At 40.7% G+C, this 19,239-nt stretch overlaps 1 protein-coding gene across 4 annotated transcripts in view; it reads right to left on the bottom strand.

The window, feature by feature from the left end:
• The window catches only part of Chrm3 (cholinergic receptor muscarinic 3), a 420,874-nt gene that overhangs the window by 204,381 nt on the left and 197,254 nt on the right, over positions 1-19,239 (bottom strand). For 3 of the 4 annotated variants that reach the window (XM_021723071.3, XM_040277095.2, XM_078023114.1), the window contains one exon: positions 12,827-12,889. The exons of the other annotated variant lie outside the window; for it this stretch is intronic. The gene's annotated coding sequence lies outside the window, so the exon portion shown is untranslated. The remainder of the gene's footprint in view (positions 1-12,826; positions 12,890-19,239) is intronic. 4 annotated transcript variants of the gene reach the window in all.

Raw genomic sequence — 19,239 nt, 5'->3', positions numbered from 1 at the left:
GATGTTAGATAAATGTCCTAAAATCGAAGATCTGATTAATTATGTTGGTCCCCAATTTTAAAAAGTACATGATTACCCCTCATGGGAAATTGAACAGACCAGGTCCTTTAAACCCAACTTTGACTTCCTTTTCCTCATTCCCCCTCCAGCCCTAGGCAATCTGGAGTTCCAAAGAAACTTCTTTATCCTTCTTTCACATGCAGCAAGCTTTCCTGGCTCTGCTTTTTCTCACACTATTTCCTCTGACAAGACTGAAATTCCCTATGCAAATTTTGCCACACCTGAAAATCTCATTTCACAAAAGCCAAACATCATTTCTTTCTTCTTAGGAACTTTACTCTTTTCTTATTTATTTTTATCTTGTTCTTTAAGTATACTGCTTCATTTTCAATGCTATTGGTTAAAGTAAAAACCAAAACGCTCAAGCAGCCCTTGGAAGTCTAGACTGCTTTTCAAGAACAGATTCTCTGGGATCTATTTGCAGAGGTCTCTATCTATGAAGAGGGGACCAACTTCTCCTTTTTCCCTTCTACAAGAGTTCCTCTTCCTTCTTTCTAGAGACAAAGCTTCCTCTAGTTAAGCTCCTCTGAACTTTCTTCCCCATGGGGCCTTGACCTTTGTACTTCTATGCCTATCTTTGTGTCACCCAGTTTTAATGAAATCCTGCTAAGTCAGCTAAAGCCCCAACCTTGATACCTGATCACCTTCTGTGTCTGATCAAATTTCTCTTTGGAGCACCTCCCAGGTGGTGTCTACCCCACCCAGTCTGTCTTCAGAAGGAATCCTGGAGGATCTGTTTAACCAGAATATCTCCATCCTTCTGATACAAGCCTCTGAGTAAGTTTTCTTCCACTGATGGCACCCTGCTCTTTGGCTGTGAATCCCCTCTTGTCCATGTTGTTTTAGAAACTGAGCCCAGAACAACACGGAGCTCTCGTTCCACTATTTCAACAGTTTCTGAATAAGATCTGTTTTTACCCCTTTACCAGCTCTGTTTTTTTTTTAAACACTATTGAAGAGGGAGATGGTCCTATCAGTCATTCACATCCTGTGTTATAAATGATGTAATTCAGAGTCCCATATTTATTTAGCCTCTCATCTGCAGCTGATTCTTTTAAATTGAGAAATCTGTCTGGCTGACTTCTATGAAATAGCTCTTTACAATGAACAGAATGCCATTTTATGAATCATTTCACTTGATTTTTCACAAGTGGGAGAGCTATTGTGAGAGATACTGAGGAAAATGAGGCTCAGAGGGGTTAAGGGACTTGTCCATCGTGATGTTAATAGAAGGAACATTTATTGCAAAAGAAAACTCAGAAAGATCATTAGATCCATTTTCAAGTCCATGCTTGAAGCTGATTTTTTTTCCATTTCAGAATCAACATAGGGTTGAGAAAATAAAGAAAAGTTCCAAGAACTCTTTCTCCTCAATATTTCCTTTTGTCCCACTCAGCAGAGAAAAAAATAACAAAAAAGGCCAACATTGATTGAGTGCTTACTGAAAGGCAGTCCTCATATAAACACCTTGCATGAAACTACCTCATCTATCTCTCCTAATATTATTTATGGGGTACTTAGCAATGGAGTACAGATGGGCAAAGGAGATGAGAAAACCAGCTTGCTTGAGGTAGAAAGGGAATTTGAATAGAGATCATGTGCTTCACAGTCCACATTTCTAACGTTGATGCCAGGGCTTCTCAAAATTTCATGTATCCATGAGTCACCTGAGAACTTGTTATCTGCAGATTCTGACTCAGTAAGGCTGGGCTGGGGTCTCATTTTCTGCATTTCCAGTAAGTTTCCAGGGGCTGCTGGTTGCTGCTGGTCCTTGAGCCACACTTTGAGCATCAGCTTCTTATATTGTCTCTGAGAATTCTGGAGTTAGTCACCCACTCATGGGGGCTCCAAGGCTAGGGACTAAGAAGGAAGGGGAGAGGACCCCTGAGTGTCTTGGCCATGTCTACTCTTTGGCCTTCTCTGAATACTCTGGCACCATTCCCATGCCTCTGGCTTTAAGCCACACCCTCCTTGTTCTTAGAGAAGAACATTTTCATTCTGAAGCATATATAATGTTATTTCAGTTAATACTGTAGTACACCACAGCCTGCCTTCTGTCTGGAACACAGCTCTGCCTAGTCTTAACATCACTTGCCTTTCACAGTGTCCTGCCTCTGATTTTTTAATTTGACACATCAGTTCACATGAAATTCCTGAATTAACCTAGCTGGTCATTATGAAGCATTAATTTATATTAAATTTGCTGATAAACTAATAGGACACATTGACTAGTTTTTCCTAAATGGAGGTCTTCCATATTAGGTACATGAGTTGCAGAACTGGACTCATTCATTCACATATTCTTCCTTTACTATGGGGTACCTACTATGAGCCAGGTCCTGGGCCAGGATTTCCCCTTTGCTCCTTATGCTCTGTTTAGAATCTGAAGCACCTGATTTTTTTAAATATATAAATAAATACACTCATTTTTATGTTATATGTGTGATACTATCAATGATTGTATTTTATTTTATCAATTCCATCTAGGGTACTTAGTTTTGTTTTGTGCACTAGTTCCAAGGCTGTGAGATGATGTGGTAATTAATGTCACTTCCCAATATAAAATCTCATTACTTCCAGTTGGCCTCTGCAGATGTTTGTTGTACAATGTGGTCATAAGCCCACAAAAATTTACCCTCATCTTTAGTGAAGTGAAAATGAATCCCTTTTCAATAAATTTATTGACTTCAAATGAAAACTGGTTCTTGGCCACATCATCTGGCTTTACCTGGCTTCCATTCTCTCACCAGTTAAATGCAGACTTTGTCTTCCTATCAGAAATCACTTTCTCTGTCCTGACCTTCTTTGGGAAGTTGCCCATTTCTATCGCTGCAGAGTAGAGTCAGCCCTGACACACTCATAACCACTTTCTTCCCCTTTATATTTAATTCTGTATGCTAGGAACTTTTTATGCAATTTCTTTTTTATTCTTACAACAATCCTAAGTGACAAGGTGTATTCCTGTCCTGGCTTGGCAGACAGAAAAGATGAGAGAGATAAAATAACATTAGCTGCTCCCGCCCCGGGCACAACATAGGTACAGGAGGCTCAAAACTACAAACTGGACATTCCCATTCACTGTTTGCCCACCCATGAGTAGGAAATATTATGGTCTTTACCTGACAGAAGAAGTGCCCACGCAGGAAGGGCTCACTGCCGGACAAAACGTGGGCATCGGCCGCTGTCAGAGCTGGGTGCTAGCCTGGGAGCCAAGTTCAGGGCCTGGCCTGTATCCATGATGCTGCCTGCTCACCTGATCTCACCTGATGAGGATGCCCCAGCTGGAGAAGACAGCAGGGCCAGGACACAGAGGTCTGTCTGAGGAGGACGGCCCTGAGCCAGCACTTGGCTTCCTTTCTTCAGAGCTATCCGTGAAAACCTTCAGGATCTTATTACCTTACTTGAATCCAGTGGAGCACAGTGTCTACTGCCCATTCCATCACAGTTGGGCAAAGAAAAGTAATAATGATCTGAGCGCATCCCTTCTCTTCTGACCTTTCTCTATGCCATGACTCTGCCTCCAGCCCTGCACCTGCCCGGGCTGCTCATCCACTCGTTCCTTCTCGCACACTCAGGGCTTTTGCTTCTGCAGCATCCCTTTCTTTCATCCATTTTCAGTCTGCCCTTCTCTTGTGGGCTATTTCCTTCATTCCACACACATGCTTCAACATCTCCTAGTTTCAAAAGCCCTAACCAGATTCCAGATCCTGCCTTGTTCATCCCTACCATGGCCACTCCCTTTTAAGATGCATTTCCTTTAAAGATTGAGCTTGCTTATTAAGTTAGCTATACCACCCGCTCATGGTTCTCTGTCCTCATCCCTAATACCTTCCAAAGACCCACCTTCAAATATCATCACATTGGAAATTAGGATTTTTGTCATATACATTTTAATTTGTTGGGAACACAGACATTCAGAGCACAACATCCATGACCGCCAATGTTTCTATAATAAACATTGCACTACTCACAATCAAAACACAAAAATGTGTGTGTGTGTGTGTATGTGTGTGTAAGAGACTATGAGGTATGGCACTGAGCATACACCCTCCTAGATGTGTGCGAAATGTACATACCACAACACATTTTGCGGTTGGGCAGAGTGAAGTGGTGAGAACAGAGGCCAAACTGCAGTGGTGGAGGGTGAAGGATGAGGAAATGGAACTGGGCAAGGGCATCATGGATGGCAGAAGGAAGCCAAGGTGGGTAAGAAGCAACAGAGAACCCCAGAGGAGGTGGTGTTTGTTTTTTCTTTAGGATCCAAATCCACTTTGAATTCACACATGAAAGACAAATAATCAAAAGCACTAAAGTGTGAAAATACAGGAAAGGGCCAATGCAAACTGGTGTAGGGAGGAGTAAGGTCCAGACTCTCACCATGTCTTGCCTGTGTCTCATGAATTGGCTCTTTCCTTACTCCTGCTGATGGCTCTCTCTGTTCAGACCTTGACCTCCTGTTTGTCCAGAGAAGTAACCTACCTTCATAGTTCCCCACTGCTATGGCTTGGATCTGGAATGTCCCCCAAGGCTCAGGTTTTGAAGGCTTGGTCCCCAGTGCAACAATGTTCAGAGATGGGGATCTTGGGAAATGATTAGGTCAAGAGGGCTCTGACCTCATCAGTAGATTACAGATGACTGGACTATGAGGAGGTGGTAGACACTGTAGGAGTGGTTCCTAAGTGAAGGGAATGGATCCTTGGAGGTGTGATTTTGGGGACTATATCTTTTTCCTTCCCCACTCCCTCTCTCTTCTCTTCCTGATGACCATGAGATGAGAAGCTCTGCACCACCACGTGCTCCACACCATGATGTTCTGCCCCTAAAGAACAGGGCCAAGTGATCGTGGACTGAAACCTCTGAAACCATGAACCAGAATGAATCTTTCCTCCTTAAGTTGTTTCTCCCAGGAATTTGTCAAAGCGACAGAAAACTGACTAAAACACCCACATTCAATCTATTTCCACATATTGTTGCCAGGTTAATTTTCCTTGTGCTATTCCCCTGGGCCAAACTCCTTCAGTGCCATTCTGTTACTTTCAAGACAAAAATCCAAGCTCCTCTAGGAATACAAAGTCCTTTTCCTGTGGCCTCCTTGCCCTTCCCCATCCTGACATCTCCTTCCCCCATGAGCACACAGCACAGTGGGAAGCCGTGGCTTACATCCTCAAATATGGCTGGGAGCCCTGGCAGATCCCTCTGGCTTCTTTCTGCCTGTACAAATCCTGCTCTTCTCAAGTCTCATGTCAACCATTTCTCACAGATGTCTATGCCACTGAAGCCATATAATAAAGTGACCTTTTCTTCTACATTGGCATGCCAATTAACACATCCTTCTCACAAAACATTTTCCAAAAGCTTATCTGTGTCTATCACTGTGAAAAGCATCAAAAATTCCAACATGCTAAAGATATGGACCATGACAACTTGATTACCTCACTGATACCTGGTGTCATATTGAAAAACCGACAACATTTAAAAAATAGCTGTATAGCTTATCAATACTGGATTTTTCAGCTCTTCAAAGATAGAAGCTGTGTATTAAAGCATTAGTACAGGTCATCTGAAATTTCTATCTCAGGAACAGACAGCAGGAATCAAATAAGTATTTTGCTGAAAGGACCTGTTAAAATTGGATAGGGTTTGCAGTCTCAGAATAATAAGAAACCGTGTAAATTGAATTTTCGTTTTTCCTCTGATACTCTGGGATGTAAATATAACACATGTGCAGACTTTTCCTTTTATCACATTATAAGCTCTCTTTTAAGGCATCCTTCCATGTGCTTTGAAATAATTTCTTCTTATACTTGCATGTGTGCTGAATGCTGTTTGGTGCAAAGGTTGTGTCTTTAATTTTCAACTCCATTTCCAAATGGTTCTCATGGTAAGCCTAAGAGCTTTCTCATTTTTTCTTGGAGGGTAATTTAATTTCTCTATGTTGTAGAAATGTGTCAAAATTCTCTTTTAGTTAAAAAGTACCACTCATAAATTCCAAGCTATATATATTCTTTTATTTATTTGTTCTTTTTAGTTATACATGACAGTAGAATGTGTATGATTTAAATATATATACATATATATTATTTTTAGTTGGATTGACATAATACCTTCATTTTATATTATTTATTTTTATGTGATGCTGAGCATTGAACTCAGTGCCTCACACACACTAGGCAAGTGCACTACCACTGAGCTATAACCTTAGCCTTAGAATGTATTTTGACATATCATACATACATGGAATATAACTTCCCATTCTTGTGGTTTTATATGATGTGGAATTACACTGGATGTGTACTCATATATGAACATAGGAAAATTATGTCCCATTCATTCTACTGTCTTTCCCATTCCCATTCCCCCATTCCCCCCGTCCAATCCATTAAACATCCACTCCCTCCAACCCCTGCCTATGTGAGTCAGCATCTGCATATCAGAGAATACATGTGGCTTTTGTTTTTTGGGGGATTAGCTTATTTCATTTAGCGTGATGGTCTCCAGTTCTATCTATTTACCAGCAAATACCATAATTTAATTCTTCTTTATGGTGGAGTAATATTCCATTGTGTATACATATCACATTTTTTTTATCCATTAATCTATTGAAGGGCATCTAGGTTGGTTTCATAGCTTAGCTATTGTGAATTGAGCTGCTATGAACATTGATGTGGCCATAACACTATGGTTTACCGATGTTAAGTACTTTGGTTATATGCCTAACAGTAGGATAACTGAATCAAATGGTCATTCCATTCCAAGTTTCCTAAGGAATCTCTATACAGCTTTCCAGAGTGGTTACATCAATTTGCAGTCCCAGCATCAATGTATGAGTGAACATTTCCCCCAACATCCTCACCAACATTTATTGTTACTTATAATTCTTGATAACTGCCATTCTGACCAGAGTGAGATGGAATCTCAGTGTAGCCAAATCTAGATTTTAATGAATGTAATTATCACATAGATTATTTCACCTGATTACTCCTGATTTTCTATGGCTGCTCTTTTGTTACAATTTTTACAGCCATTTCATAAGATTAATTTTATTTAAGATGTTCACATATGATGATGCTACTTCTATGGTAAACATATTCTGTGATACATTTTTATAATTTAACCAAATTATCTTATTTTTTTGCACTCTAATTTTCTTGTTTATAGTATGACTTATTCATTTCTAAATATTCTTTTTATTTGAAAGTATTTTCTACGATTTTATTTTCTGTTTTATTTATTCCTGGTTGATAATCCCCCTTTCCTTTTAGCTAAAATGTCCTCTGAAAGGTTACACATAGTTTATTTAAAATGCATTGTTTTCATTTGGATCACCTCTGAAAAGTTTCCTTTTGCTTTTTAACCTGTTCTCTATAACATAATATCACACGAGCACTACTGCATTGACCACCTCCACTTAACATGCTCTTGGGAACCTGATGGCAGTGCTTCCCACCTCTCATGCTGCCAATCCCCAGTGTACAACAGCAACATCAATGCCCTCAGATATCAGCTGGCCAAATAGGGACAGAGGACCAGTCCTCAGAGGCAGGCACAGCTCAGTTGAATCTGCCGCTGTGCTTCAGAGCTAGACAGGCTACAATCACTATGGGGACAGCTGGCACCTGCTATTTCTCCACGATGCTCTGGGCGCAGCCAATGTGGGCTCTGCCACACATGACATCAACCTCAATGTCAGCCACGGTGATCTGCTTCCTTTCAGGAAGAATAATTGGGAGCTTGAGAACTAGAGACACATGTTGCTAAGGGACAGGGTGCAGAATCTAGAGTGAGAAGTGGAAGTCCAGGTTGGGGGGCCTGGTGAGATCCGCTGCCCAGAGTATGGGTACTACTCTGATGTCCCTGGAAGCAGATACTTCTGTCCAAAAGTGTCCTGAGACCCAGGCCTCAGGGGCCTTGCCTCAGCTTCTGCATTTCAGATCCCTTATTCACCATCAGCATCAGTTTCAGCTTCATCTGGTGAAACATGAAAGCTCAAGCCATTCTCGGCTCTTCCCGGTCGGCATCTATGATTCAACAGGCGACTGCAGACACATTCATGCCTGAACATCACCGAGTCAGAGGGCCCACCTTGGCCTTCCTCTGGCCATGACTCTCTCCAGGGAGCTTAGCTTCTTCTACAAGGAGCTGGACTTCTCAACCAGACTTCAGATACCCAAGTCCCTGGAATTCCCTGCTCAAAAACTCAGCTTCCACTCACAGCTAGGGAATAGAGTGGTCTTTTCACAAGACATAGTCCCCTTTATACACCTGGTGGCCAGGGCACAGGCATAACGCTAAGGAGAGAGGGTATTAGGATTTTTGGGTTGACTGTTGGAATATACACTCCAAGGATGAGGATGCTGGGACAAAGCAGGGTGAGCAGGGTGGTTGGGTAGGGGTGGACACATGGCCTCTTCCAATCATACGTTTGCTCCCTGTTCACATAGACATCAGGGCCAAGACCACTTCAGTTCACTTGCAGCTGATACAACCTTTTAATGAGGTCCAAACTATGTGCTGAAGGATGACTATAAAAGAATATGCATTCTCCTAAATTTTAAAAAATAATACTTTAGCTAAAATGTTAGATTAGATTCTAAAGTCACTCACATAATCCCAGAAGTCTCCACAGTGCATTTGTCAATGAAAGAAAGTAATAGCTGTTAGATTCTGTAAACATAGGATCAATTACAGGAAGCTTCTGAATGACTCTAAAAGAGATCTTTAACCAGCAGAGTGGAGGAAGGGCAGCCGTGGAGAAGGAGGGGAGGCAAAGTGAAGGTACTGGGGATTGAAACAGAGCGAATTATATTCCACACATGTGCGAATATGTCAAAGGAAGCCGCGCTATTGTGTATAACTATAATGTACTAATAAAAATATTAAAAATATATTTGCATTCTCTATTATATATTTGTTCTTACATAGTTGAGCAAGTAGTCACAGTTGGTGACTATCAAGACTTGGATAAAACCACTGACCAAGAGTTACAGGTCACCCTTTCTCATACAATATCTGATTAAAAAGAAGTTTATGTTAATTTATGCTTGTCCTTGAAGCAACTGGAAGTATTGCATTTTTAAATTCTATATAAGTTCAATACTTTGTGTTCGTCTCAATTTTTTTTAATTTTATGTTTAAAACCAAGAATATATATTGTAATTTTTTTTCATAAACTCCATCTAGATATACTAAAATGCTATTCAATTTACCCATGTATCATACGAATGCTGCCACTTTTATTTGCATAGGAAAGTGAAAAAAAGCAAGAAGCACAGATCTAACTGGACAGAGCTGACCAGGGACAGTAGGATGCCTGGGACAGGTGGGTATGGAAAGCTGCTCCTTCACATGTTGCAAGGGGAATGTTTCTGGATCATTCATATCTACTATTTCTGACTTTTATTTTGAGTGTATCCTTTAAAAGAGTGGATGCCCTTCCTTTGTTCAATTTTAAGAACAGATTTTTCTCCTCAATAAATCAGCTTCAAATTTTTTAACATTTTTCCTAACGTGTAATTATCATCTTCCGAAGACCCAAACGTGCTGTCAATGTGACTGAAATCAGAATGTAAATATTTTATAAACAGCTGTCAAATCTCAATTGGCAGAAAACAAAAAAGCCCCCAAATTGCTATAATCTAACCATGAGGCTACATCACTTAATTGACAGATAAGACATGTTTCTGGTTTGCATTTTCCCATCAGCCTTTTGAATATGTGTGCACCATGTGCCACCCTGTACCAGCACTGGGAAGATTGACTTGAAGCTGAAGTAGACTGTGCAGAGTTGGAGGGAGAGGCCCTGCACATGAGCTGCACTCAGCTCCACAGACATTTCCACACTCACTGCATCTGGAACATCGGCTTAACATGCACGAAATCCCTGCATCAAGGGAATCTGAGCATGCACGCAGAAGAGACAAAATTTTGCTCTTAGAGGTCCAATAATTCATTATTTCAGATTTTAGGCTTTTGTTTAACAAAATTCCTGATTGCAATGTGCCATATTTAGCTAATAAATGTCTGTAAGATACATAGATACTGTCACCCATGAGCATCCAGCAGAAATGGCTAAAGTGGAACAGAGATCCCGGAAGTGCCCCTCCCAAGGATTTACTGCTATCTATTTGTTATCTGTACCACTGCCTGTCCTTCTGTCCTTTCAACTGTTTTTTTCTTTATTTTTTTTCCCTTTCCCATTTAAATCACACACTTGTCAGGGGCATCTAGGAGCAGGGCTTAATTTCTTTGGACTATTTAACTTATGGCATTTTCTGACTTTCAATCCATTCATTCCACAAATATTTAACAAGACTCTTGCAGCGTGGTTTGGGCAGTGTTAAAAAACCTCTGAGGTCCTACCCTTGTGGAGCTTAGATCAGGTCATGTTTTTCCTGAATCCTTTACACTACATGTGCAGGTATTTTGTTGACAAGAGACTATTTTAATATGTCTTAAAAATAAAACGTTCACTTTTTAAAGGGAATTACACTGGGTCCCTGGGACAGGGCTCAGAGAGAGCAGTTGGGGGAGGTCTAGGGAGAGAGAACTACATGGAAGGGCCCATGGTGGCAAGTGCCAAGGACAGAGCACAGCAAACCAGGGTCCAAGGAGAAAGAGAGAGAGAGAGAGAGAGAGAGAGAAAATAGCATGCCAGAATCCAAGGGGAAAGATCAAAGAGAAGCATTCAAGGGGAGGGAGAGGCAGGGATGCTGGAATTCAGCAATTTAGTAAGGGGGAGCAGGTACAAAGAGAAACCAGATCCTATCAGATTTGTTAAGTGATGGTAAAGCATTTGGGTTTATTCCAGATGCATGGGAAGGAACTGAAGTTTTTCAGCATGTCTCAAACAGGGAACAAGATCTGATAGAGTTCCCCAAGAGGACCACCTCTTAGTGTGGCCAGAATGGAAGCCAGGTGACCACTATGTCATTGTCCAGGCAAGACAGGAGGAAGATGTGAAGTATGGGCAGGACAAAGGAGACAAAGAGACACATGACTCAGGATGTATTAGGAAGAAAGTGAGGGAAAAGGAAAGAGCTGATAACTCCTAGGTTCAATGATTAAAAGGAAAAATTATGGGTTTAACAGATGTCAGAGTACTTCCTACATTTTCAAAGGAGAGTCAAGGAGGTAAGCTATTATTTTGTGCTAACGGCAAATCAGACTATCTTACACCCTCAATTTACAAATAAAGAGCAAAGGTACAGAAAGGTGATATATATTTTTTAATGCCACAGAAGAGCTGAGCTATCACCTGCATTTTCAGTCTCTTATTTTCCAGCCCAAGGGTTTTTTTCCATCCTTCAGCATCTCTCTCCTCCCCCAGTTTAGCTCAGTGCCTACCTCAATGCCTGGCATGACTCTTTGGAAAGAAATTTCATTATATAACTTATCTTTTACCTGCATTATTTTTTCCCCAGAACAAAGTAAGAATGACTGAAATATTGGAGATCATTAGAAGGAGGTTACTTAGTTAGAATTGTAGATTAAAATTAATATTTCCTTCACCTGCATTTATAGGCAATCCAAATGCACTGGATTCTGCCTAGCCAGAGGCTTTTCTTTCTTTATGGAAATAACCTCAGTTCACTTAATTTTGCAGATGGATAGTGGAATGGAAGTCCCATGTTATTGGAAGGTATTCAAAGGGTTAGTAAGCTGAGGATGCCCATGGACTGGCTGTGAAATGCAGTCAGCAACAGCACAGGCTGATGGCCACCCTCAGTTAGGCCCTGGGGCAGCAGCATGCAGGGAAAAGCAGCTGACAGGTTCAAGTTCAGACCTCACCTACACCACTACAAGAAAAAGTTCTTCACATCTCAGATCAATTATTCTTTGTGCATAAAATGTGGATAGAAACACTGGATCTGATAATACTGCTGTGTGCATCAAGACCCAGCCAGGGCGTGTACCTGTCACATCCACAGGAAATCTGATGGTAGGCTTGGCAGAGCTCATTTTATCTCCCTGCTCCAGCATTGCTGATTGTGGCTTTTGTTCCTGGGATTGCAAAAGGGGGGCTGTGTTTCCAGATAGGACAATGGGATAGGAACAAAGGAAACGATTCCAAGCAATTCTCCTCTCTCGGTTCTGCTGTTTTAACCCAGGAAGACAAACTACTGCAAAGGCCCATCAGGCCCATCACTTAGCTCATTGGCTGGAACTGGGTCTCATGGCCACTGTAAAGGAGTCTGAGGAGACAAGGGTTTTTAAACCGAACCCTGTGCTAACCTTTACAGCAGCAGGGTTTTGTTGCCAAGGATCAAGGGGAGAATTGGATTTGGGTATCATAGCCATAGCATTTGCAGAACAGAGAGAGTATTATGATAAACATTTAAGAAGGATTGCATTGACTCACAATGCTGGTTCTTTATCTTCACAATCAGATTGTGGATAGCAGTCTGAACAGAAGCAATGTAAATTAAGGGGTAATTCTTAAGAGTATAAGATTTAGACAAGTTATAATGTCCAATCCATATGCTAATAATTCAAACAATTTGTATTATTTGAAAACACTCCACATAGCTCCTGTTAATATACAAAAGGGCATTTGAAATAGTCAATTTATTTCAATTTTGAATGAACAGTTTTATTAATATGCAAGAAATTGAGCATGACTGTATATTAAGAAATACACAGTAGAAGTGGTAAATTGTGTTGAAGAACACCAACTTACCAATTTTTCTTTCTTGTTAATCTGCTCTCTTAGATCAAACTATGAATTCCTTTTCTCAAGCAAAAGACTCAACTAGGGAAAGGATCTTACCTTACTGTACTTTAGCTGAGGTTCCAAATGTCACTTATTTGGCCACTAATCAGAACACAGGTGCTAGAACAGAACAAGAGAATGAGGTTAACAAATAATCAAAACCCTGGGAAAGGAAAAGTCAATTGGTTACACAAAAAAGTTATAGAATTTTTGAATTGGAAATGACTGCATAGATCATGGTGCTTAACTTCCTTGTGTAACTGATGAAGACTTCAGTGAAGTTAAGGTATCTATCACTGCCAAAGAAAGGTATCTACTGAGTTCTTCATTCTGCAGCTCTGCCCTTGATAGCTCTCTAAGCTCCGGCTGCAAGAAATGGACACAGTAAGAAGAAGAGAAGGCAAAGCCGTTGCTCTTCCCTTCATGTTACATGTCAGTGACAGGTGCCTTTCTTGTTTTAAGTATCACAGTCTACTTGACTACTTTCAAAGGGAAGTCAAATGCATAATCCCTTAGAAGTGTGAGTACACTAGCTTCTTCCAGAAACTTCAAAATGTACACCTGCAGTGGTCTTGTGGGCGTCCAAGTAAGAGTAAAGCTCCCAACTCCATTTCCAGACATGGCACTCACCCTTTTGAGGTGCACAGAGCCTGACCCCCAGGCCAGAAACTTAGGAGAGCATCTATTTTTATAAGGTTAGTGGAAGAAAGAAAAGGAGGTGCTGAGCTCCACAGGAGGGAGCAAAGGAAGCGGGTGGCCATAAAGGACATTGCTGAGGACAGAGGGTCTGTGACAACATGAGCCTGTGATAGGCAGCAAGTGTTGGGAGAGTTTTATAGCCATTGGATGCTGCAATTAATAATTCAAAAATAAATATGTATTTTGCATATCTTTTTTTAAAGTTTCAATATGCAAATGGTAGGAAAAAAGAGAAGAAAAGTCATTGGTCCCTCATGGTTTTTAGAAGCGGGATCCTGCAGAGCACAAGCCCTTTGCGTCTGGACATCCCTGCTTCCTTTCTGTGGGGCCTCTTCCTCTGCTATTGCTTGCAGTGTGGGAATTAGGGAGGGAGCCTCTCCTGCTCTCAGTGAAGGAGGGCCCCTGATCCAAGTGCGGCCTCTCAGACTCTTCCTCTCTTGGGAATCCCTACCCAAGGAGTATAGCTCAGAAGGAAAGGCTGCAGCGGAGTGTGCCATGAGATTCAGTTGCTCTACACGGAGAGAAACTGAGGCTGGTGAATAAGTGACCATTGGTTAAAACCTGAGCCCAATTCTGACTCTTTTTACCAATTATTTTTCTCTTTTAAGATCCCAACATCCTTGCTAATCCCCTGCCCCCTCCCTTTCCCTTCCACCAGGATGGTGGAATATGATGGACTTCATTATACAAAGTACATGTATGAAGATTTGAATTGGGTGTCGACATACTTTATTTACAAACAGAGATATAAAAATTTTGGTATATATGTATATTAAGAATTGTAATGCAAAAAAATAAATAAATAAAAATAAAAGAATAGCTTTACCTTAGATTAGGTAGAAGGAAGTGAAAGGAGGAGAAGGCAGGGGATGTGGAGATAAGAAAGAGGGTAGAATGAAACAGACATTATTACTGTATGTATGTATGTGACTGTATGACCAATGTGATTCTACAATATATATAATCAGAAAAATGAGAAATTCTATCCCATCTATGTATGATATATCAAAGTATATAAGTGCATTCTACTGTCATGTATAGCTAATTAAAACAAATAAAAAATAAAAAAGATCCCAGCATGTCCTCAGGAATAATATTGACACACCTGGAACTTCCAGAGCAAATTCCACCCAGACATCAACACTCCCTACAAGAGAACTTGTCAACAACACTTCTCGGGAAGAGGGAGTCCTTTCTCTCCCTCGTCTCTCTGTAATAGACATTCTCCCATTCAGGGTGTGCTGATGGGAGTGGGTTCACCTTTCACTATTGGTGTCCTCATAGAATCTAATGAGTCAGTCACTTGTAGGTAGGCACGTATCAGTCCGGTCACAGCACACAGTAGTTACTCAAGCAGTGTTTACTGCATGATTTTATTGCTAAAACGTAGAAATGTCCAAATCACATTTGCCTCATGTACAATTAGGATCCCCAATATGCCTACATGTTGGGCTCAGATCACTTGAGATAATTAAATACGTATCTCTCAATAATGCAACATGAAGTAGCACCGTTAATGTTAAAATAAAATAAACATTACAGTAATCAATCATGAAAGTGTCTGATCATGTAAATATCTTGTTCACTAAATGAACTGGGAAGCCACAAATGAGGTTGAACGCCCTGGAGTTTCTCTCATATCAGGCTCAATGATTCACTCAATCTGAAAACAACCAAGGAACTGGCTTTCATTCGAACTTCAAATTCATTCTATAGCAAATTAATTGCATGCGACATTCATTTAGGAAGGAGCTTCAAATATCCAAGTGCAGATGACAGGGTCCTCCAAACCCCCATGAACACAGTTCAAAAGGTTTAATACTCAAAATATAATTCCTGATTCCAGAGACTGCCATAATAATTATATAGCTGGCCAAATAAAGAGGGAAACAAAGCTAGAGACAGGGCAGTAATTATGGAAGACTTCTGGCAACAGGCCAACAAAATGTTACTCTGATTTAGAATGTATAAGAGGCAGAGTATTCTGTTAACAGGAAAGCAGCAGTCCACTTTAGAAGTCAGGTCATACTTATTTATAGAGGACTCGAAGGATGATAATCTGCAAAGTCCTGTTTTCTTGAAACTCCCCTGAACTCACTTTTGCCAACTTTCTTTTTGTTTTAAGCATACATATTCCTCTTATCTCCAGAAAGACACAAAATGTTTGAGCCCATGTTTTGCAATCTCAGTGGATGACAAATGAATTTACATTCATCTGATTTAGATAGCATAGAACCTACTCAGAGTCTTGAAATAACTAAGCTTAATTAACTGATTTAACTTCTAAGCATTCAGCCAAAATTAGACCCCAGCCTCTCAGGGATAATCTAGACTATCCCCTTTTTAATTTCACTGTACACCTTTAGTTAAATTACTTCTCTGAAGACCAAAATAACAAGAGCTTTGGCAAAATTAAGCCTGACAACCTATTTTATGAGAATAGGATAAATATAGTTGCAAAAATATATAGATTAGACTAAGTCTCATTTGCATTCAGTTCTTATTTCAAAACACACTCGATGGTACCTGTGCTCATTGGGATGCTATGCGGTATTGGCCTTTGAGCCCATCAGAGGCCCTTGAACCATTATTACCCATCCACACAGAGGTGGGAGACAGGTCAAACTACAGCATGAAATGGTTCTTAAAAAAATATCATCCAATCCTCTGTACCTGGGAAAAGCAGCATTAGGTGAGAGAGGTTGGGAGAACGGCTGTTGCTTTTTCAATGCCAGGCTCATTACTGCTGCCCATTTGTAAATGAAATACGAAGGTCGAACAATGTCCCAAAGTTGTCCAGGAAGTAATGGGCATAGCTGGTATTCAACCTCAGGTCCTTTTTCATTTCCAATCCCACACCACAGTGCTGTGACAAACATTCAGTGAATGCTCCCTGTGTTCCAGGTATAATTCGCAGCCCATTACACCCCTTTATCATGGGATGGTCATGCCCCTGCGAGGGGGGTGTCCTATTCCTCTCTGCATGTTACAGATGAAGACACAGCTCCACAGGCATGACTGAGATAAAATTTGGTGTCACGTCATCATTCTTCATTTGCCACCATCCTCTGTTCATTCCGTCTATCATCCAAATCACAAAATTAACACCACCCCTGCTTGAATAGGTAGTGGTTCAATTGGTCCAGCAATCTTTATATTTTTTGAAAAGCTATTTCAACCATTTTTATGATGAGTGGGCTTTTGCCCAGAGCCACTGTGTGCCCTGTGTAGACAGGCATCACGGGCGAGCAAGGAAATAGGAGTTGCACTTTGGGGTCAAAGAAAGCCATCCAGCTGGGGACTTTCTGTCAAGGAGTGGCCTGATCATAGTGTCTAAGGAGACATGGTAAACCCAGAAAGATGTCTGGTGGGCCATTCCGGCTGATGGGATCACAGCTGTGTGAGCCTTTCAGGCAGATGCAGGTCATTGTCAGGGTGGTGGCAGATGGCGTGGTTCATACAGGCTGAAGTCCTCAGCCAGTGGCTGGGAACACAGAAAGCTTTAATGCCTCAGGTGAATAGATTGGTAAAGGTGAAGAGGAACATCAGGGTCCCTTGCTTTCTGAGGAGGGGGTGGGCTGGGGTGTGCATTTTAAGTAAGAATGAGGAGGGCCAACTACGATTTGAGGCAGATCAACTACTGTACATGTCACCCCTCCAAGGTCCACCTATAAGTTGCTCAGATGACACAATTCTCAGAAGCCACCAGCTAGGGGTGGGGGAATCTCTGTTACAGAGATGGGGCTGTGGGTGCAGGTTGATGGTTTTCAGCTCCTTCCCTAACCTTAACTCCCTGAGGCTGAGACTGCCAGAGTGGATCCTGAGATTCCTGTGAACTCCCATTACATCCGGGTCCCAGGAATCTGGAAACACTGAGGCAGTGTTGACAGACAATTAAGTAAAAAGTAGTGCTCTCCATCTCAGTCTTGGCAGAGAGCAGAGATGGGAGAGGGAACTTCAGCCCTGTTCATGGAAAGGGAAGCCTGTCAGTCAGGCCCGGTTCTGGGGGGCCTAACCACAAGCGGGTGAGATAAAAGCTGGAAGTTAACAAAACATTCAACTAAATGCACAAAACAGTGTGAAGAATATTACCCAAACTGCAATTCCACATGCACTCTGCAGACACGGAAAAGTTATAAAGAGGAGTGTTACTAGCAAAGGTTGTGCTTGTGGATTGACTCTTTCTGTGGGTAATGTGGTTTTTGTGTTCTTCTGCAATTTTTTTTTTTTTTTTGGTAGTATTGAGGATGGAATCCAGGGTTTCCCACATGCTAGGGAAGGGCTCTGCCACTGAGCCACACCCCCAGACCTCTACAATTTTGAGTCAGGAGAAAAGGTATCTAACAACTAACCAGTATTTCTACTATTATCAATAAAACAATAGAAACTCGGATTTTTTTTTTTTTTTTTTTTTTTTTTTTTTTTTTTTACGTATCTGAGATTTAACCAGTTCTTTGGTACCAAATTCTTTTAACAACAAAAAGAAGGGTTTTTTTTTTTTTTTTTTGCTTTGTTGTTGTTTTTGTTAAAGATATGGTTTCAAATATCATTTTTTGGAAGATATATATATATATATATAAATATTATGTAATATTTTAAATATAAGGACATTATGACAATGTGATGATAACACATGATCTTATAAAATCAAACTCTAGAGGTTGTGCCTGCTGGCCACAGTAGGGAGGTGAATATCACTTCAATGTATTGCTTTTACAAAAAGATGCAGTGTAAACCGAGGAAGGAGAAACGGCCTAGAATAAACACGGATTCAGCTTGCTGTGTCCTATCTTTATTTTCTTCCCAATTTGATATTCAATTCCAACAGTATAAACACCTAGTGAAGACTAGTTTTACCCATAGTTTTGGCTTTTAATCATAAAGTTAGAGAGAGAGTTGAACCTGGAAAGTGTTTAATCATCTGACTCAAGTCCTACCAATTCTGAATTCTGTCCTTTGCGTGTAAGTAGTGAATTTAAAATCAAATCTTAACTTTCAGTAAAATATGTATGATGACAAGACAGAAATGTATACCTGTTCCTTGTTTCTAATGTTTTTCTGTATAAGGACAAAACCAAATATCCTGAAACCCTTGTTCCTTTTCTAACATAATTAATTTGAAGACACTTCCTACCAAAGGACATAATCTGAGGACTCCATCCGGCCAACCAAGTGAAGGATTCATTTATTGCATCAAATGTATCACGGTATTTCTAAAACTTGGGAGGCAGTGTGGTGGAAAGAAAGTGAAACTGTGTCACTGACACAAATGAAGTGAGAAAGAGGAGGAACCACGGGCTCACACAATTTCATGTTGCCTTTCAAACCATAAATATTATTTTCCACTTTTTAAAGCCCCATTGAACACAGAGCTATTTGTGACTTGAAACCCACATTTGTGCATAAGCCTAGAAGAAGTCTAGTTTATTTAAAGTGTTAAGAAGCATATGGTTGGGGCTAGGTTGAGGCTCAAATGGTAATGTGCTCACCTAGCATGTGTGAGACACTGGGTTCGATTCTCAGCACCACATAAAAATGAAGATATTGTGTCCACCTAAAACTAAAAAGTAAATATTAAAAAAAGAAGCCTATGGCAAGAGAAGGGCAAGAGCACTAAGGTGGGACAGGAGGCAGGTGATCTTGCCTTTGTCATCCTGAATTCCAAGCAACCCAACCACTCAGAAACAGAATGTGAAGGAGAGAGGAAAAAAAAAAGAAAGAAAGAAAGAAAGAAAAACATTATTAAGGTAAAAAATTACATTAAAACAATT

Source organism: Ictidomys tridecemlineatus, chromosome 10, assembly GCF_052094955.1.
Source record: "Ictidomys tridecemlineatus isolate mIctTri1 chromosome 10, mIctTri1.hap1, whole genome shotgun sequence".
Classification (NCBI taxonomy): Eukaryota; Metazoa; Chordata; class Mammalia; order Rodentia; family Sciuridae; genus Ictidomys; species Ictidomys tridecemlineatus.
This window is presented reverse-complemented; position numbering and strand designations above follow the sequence as displayed.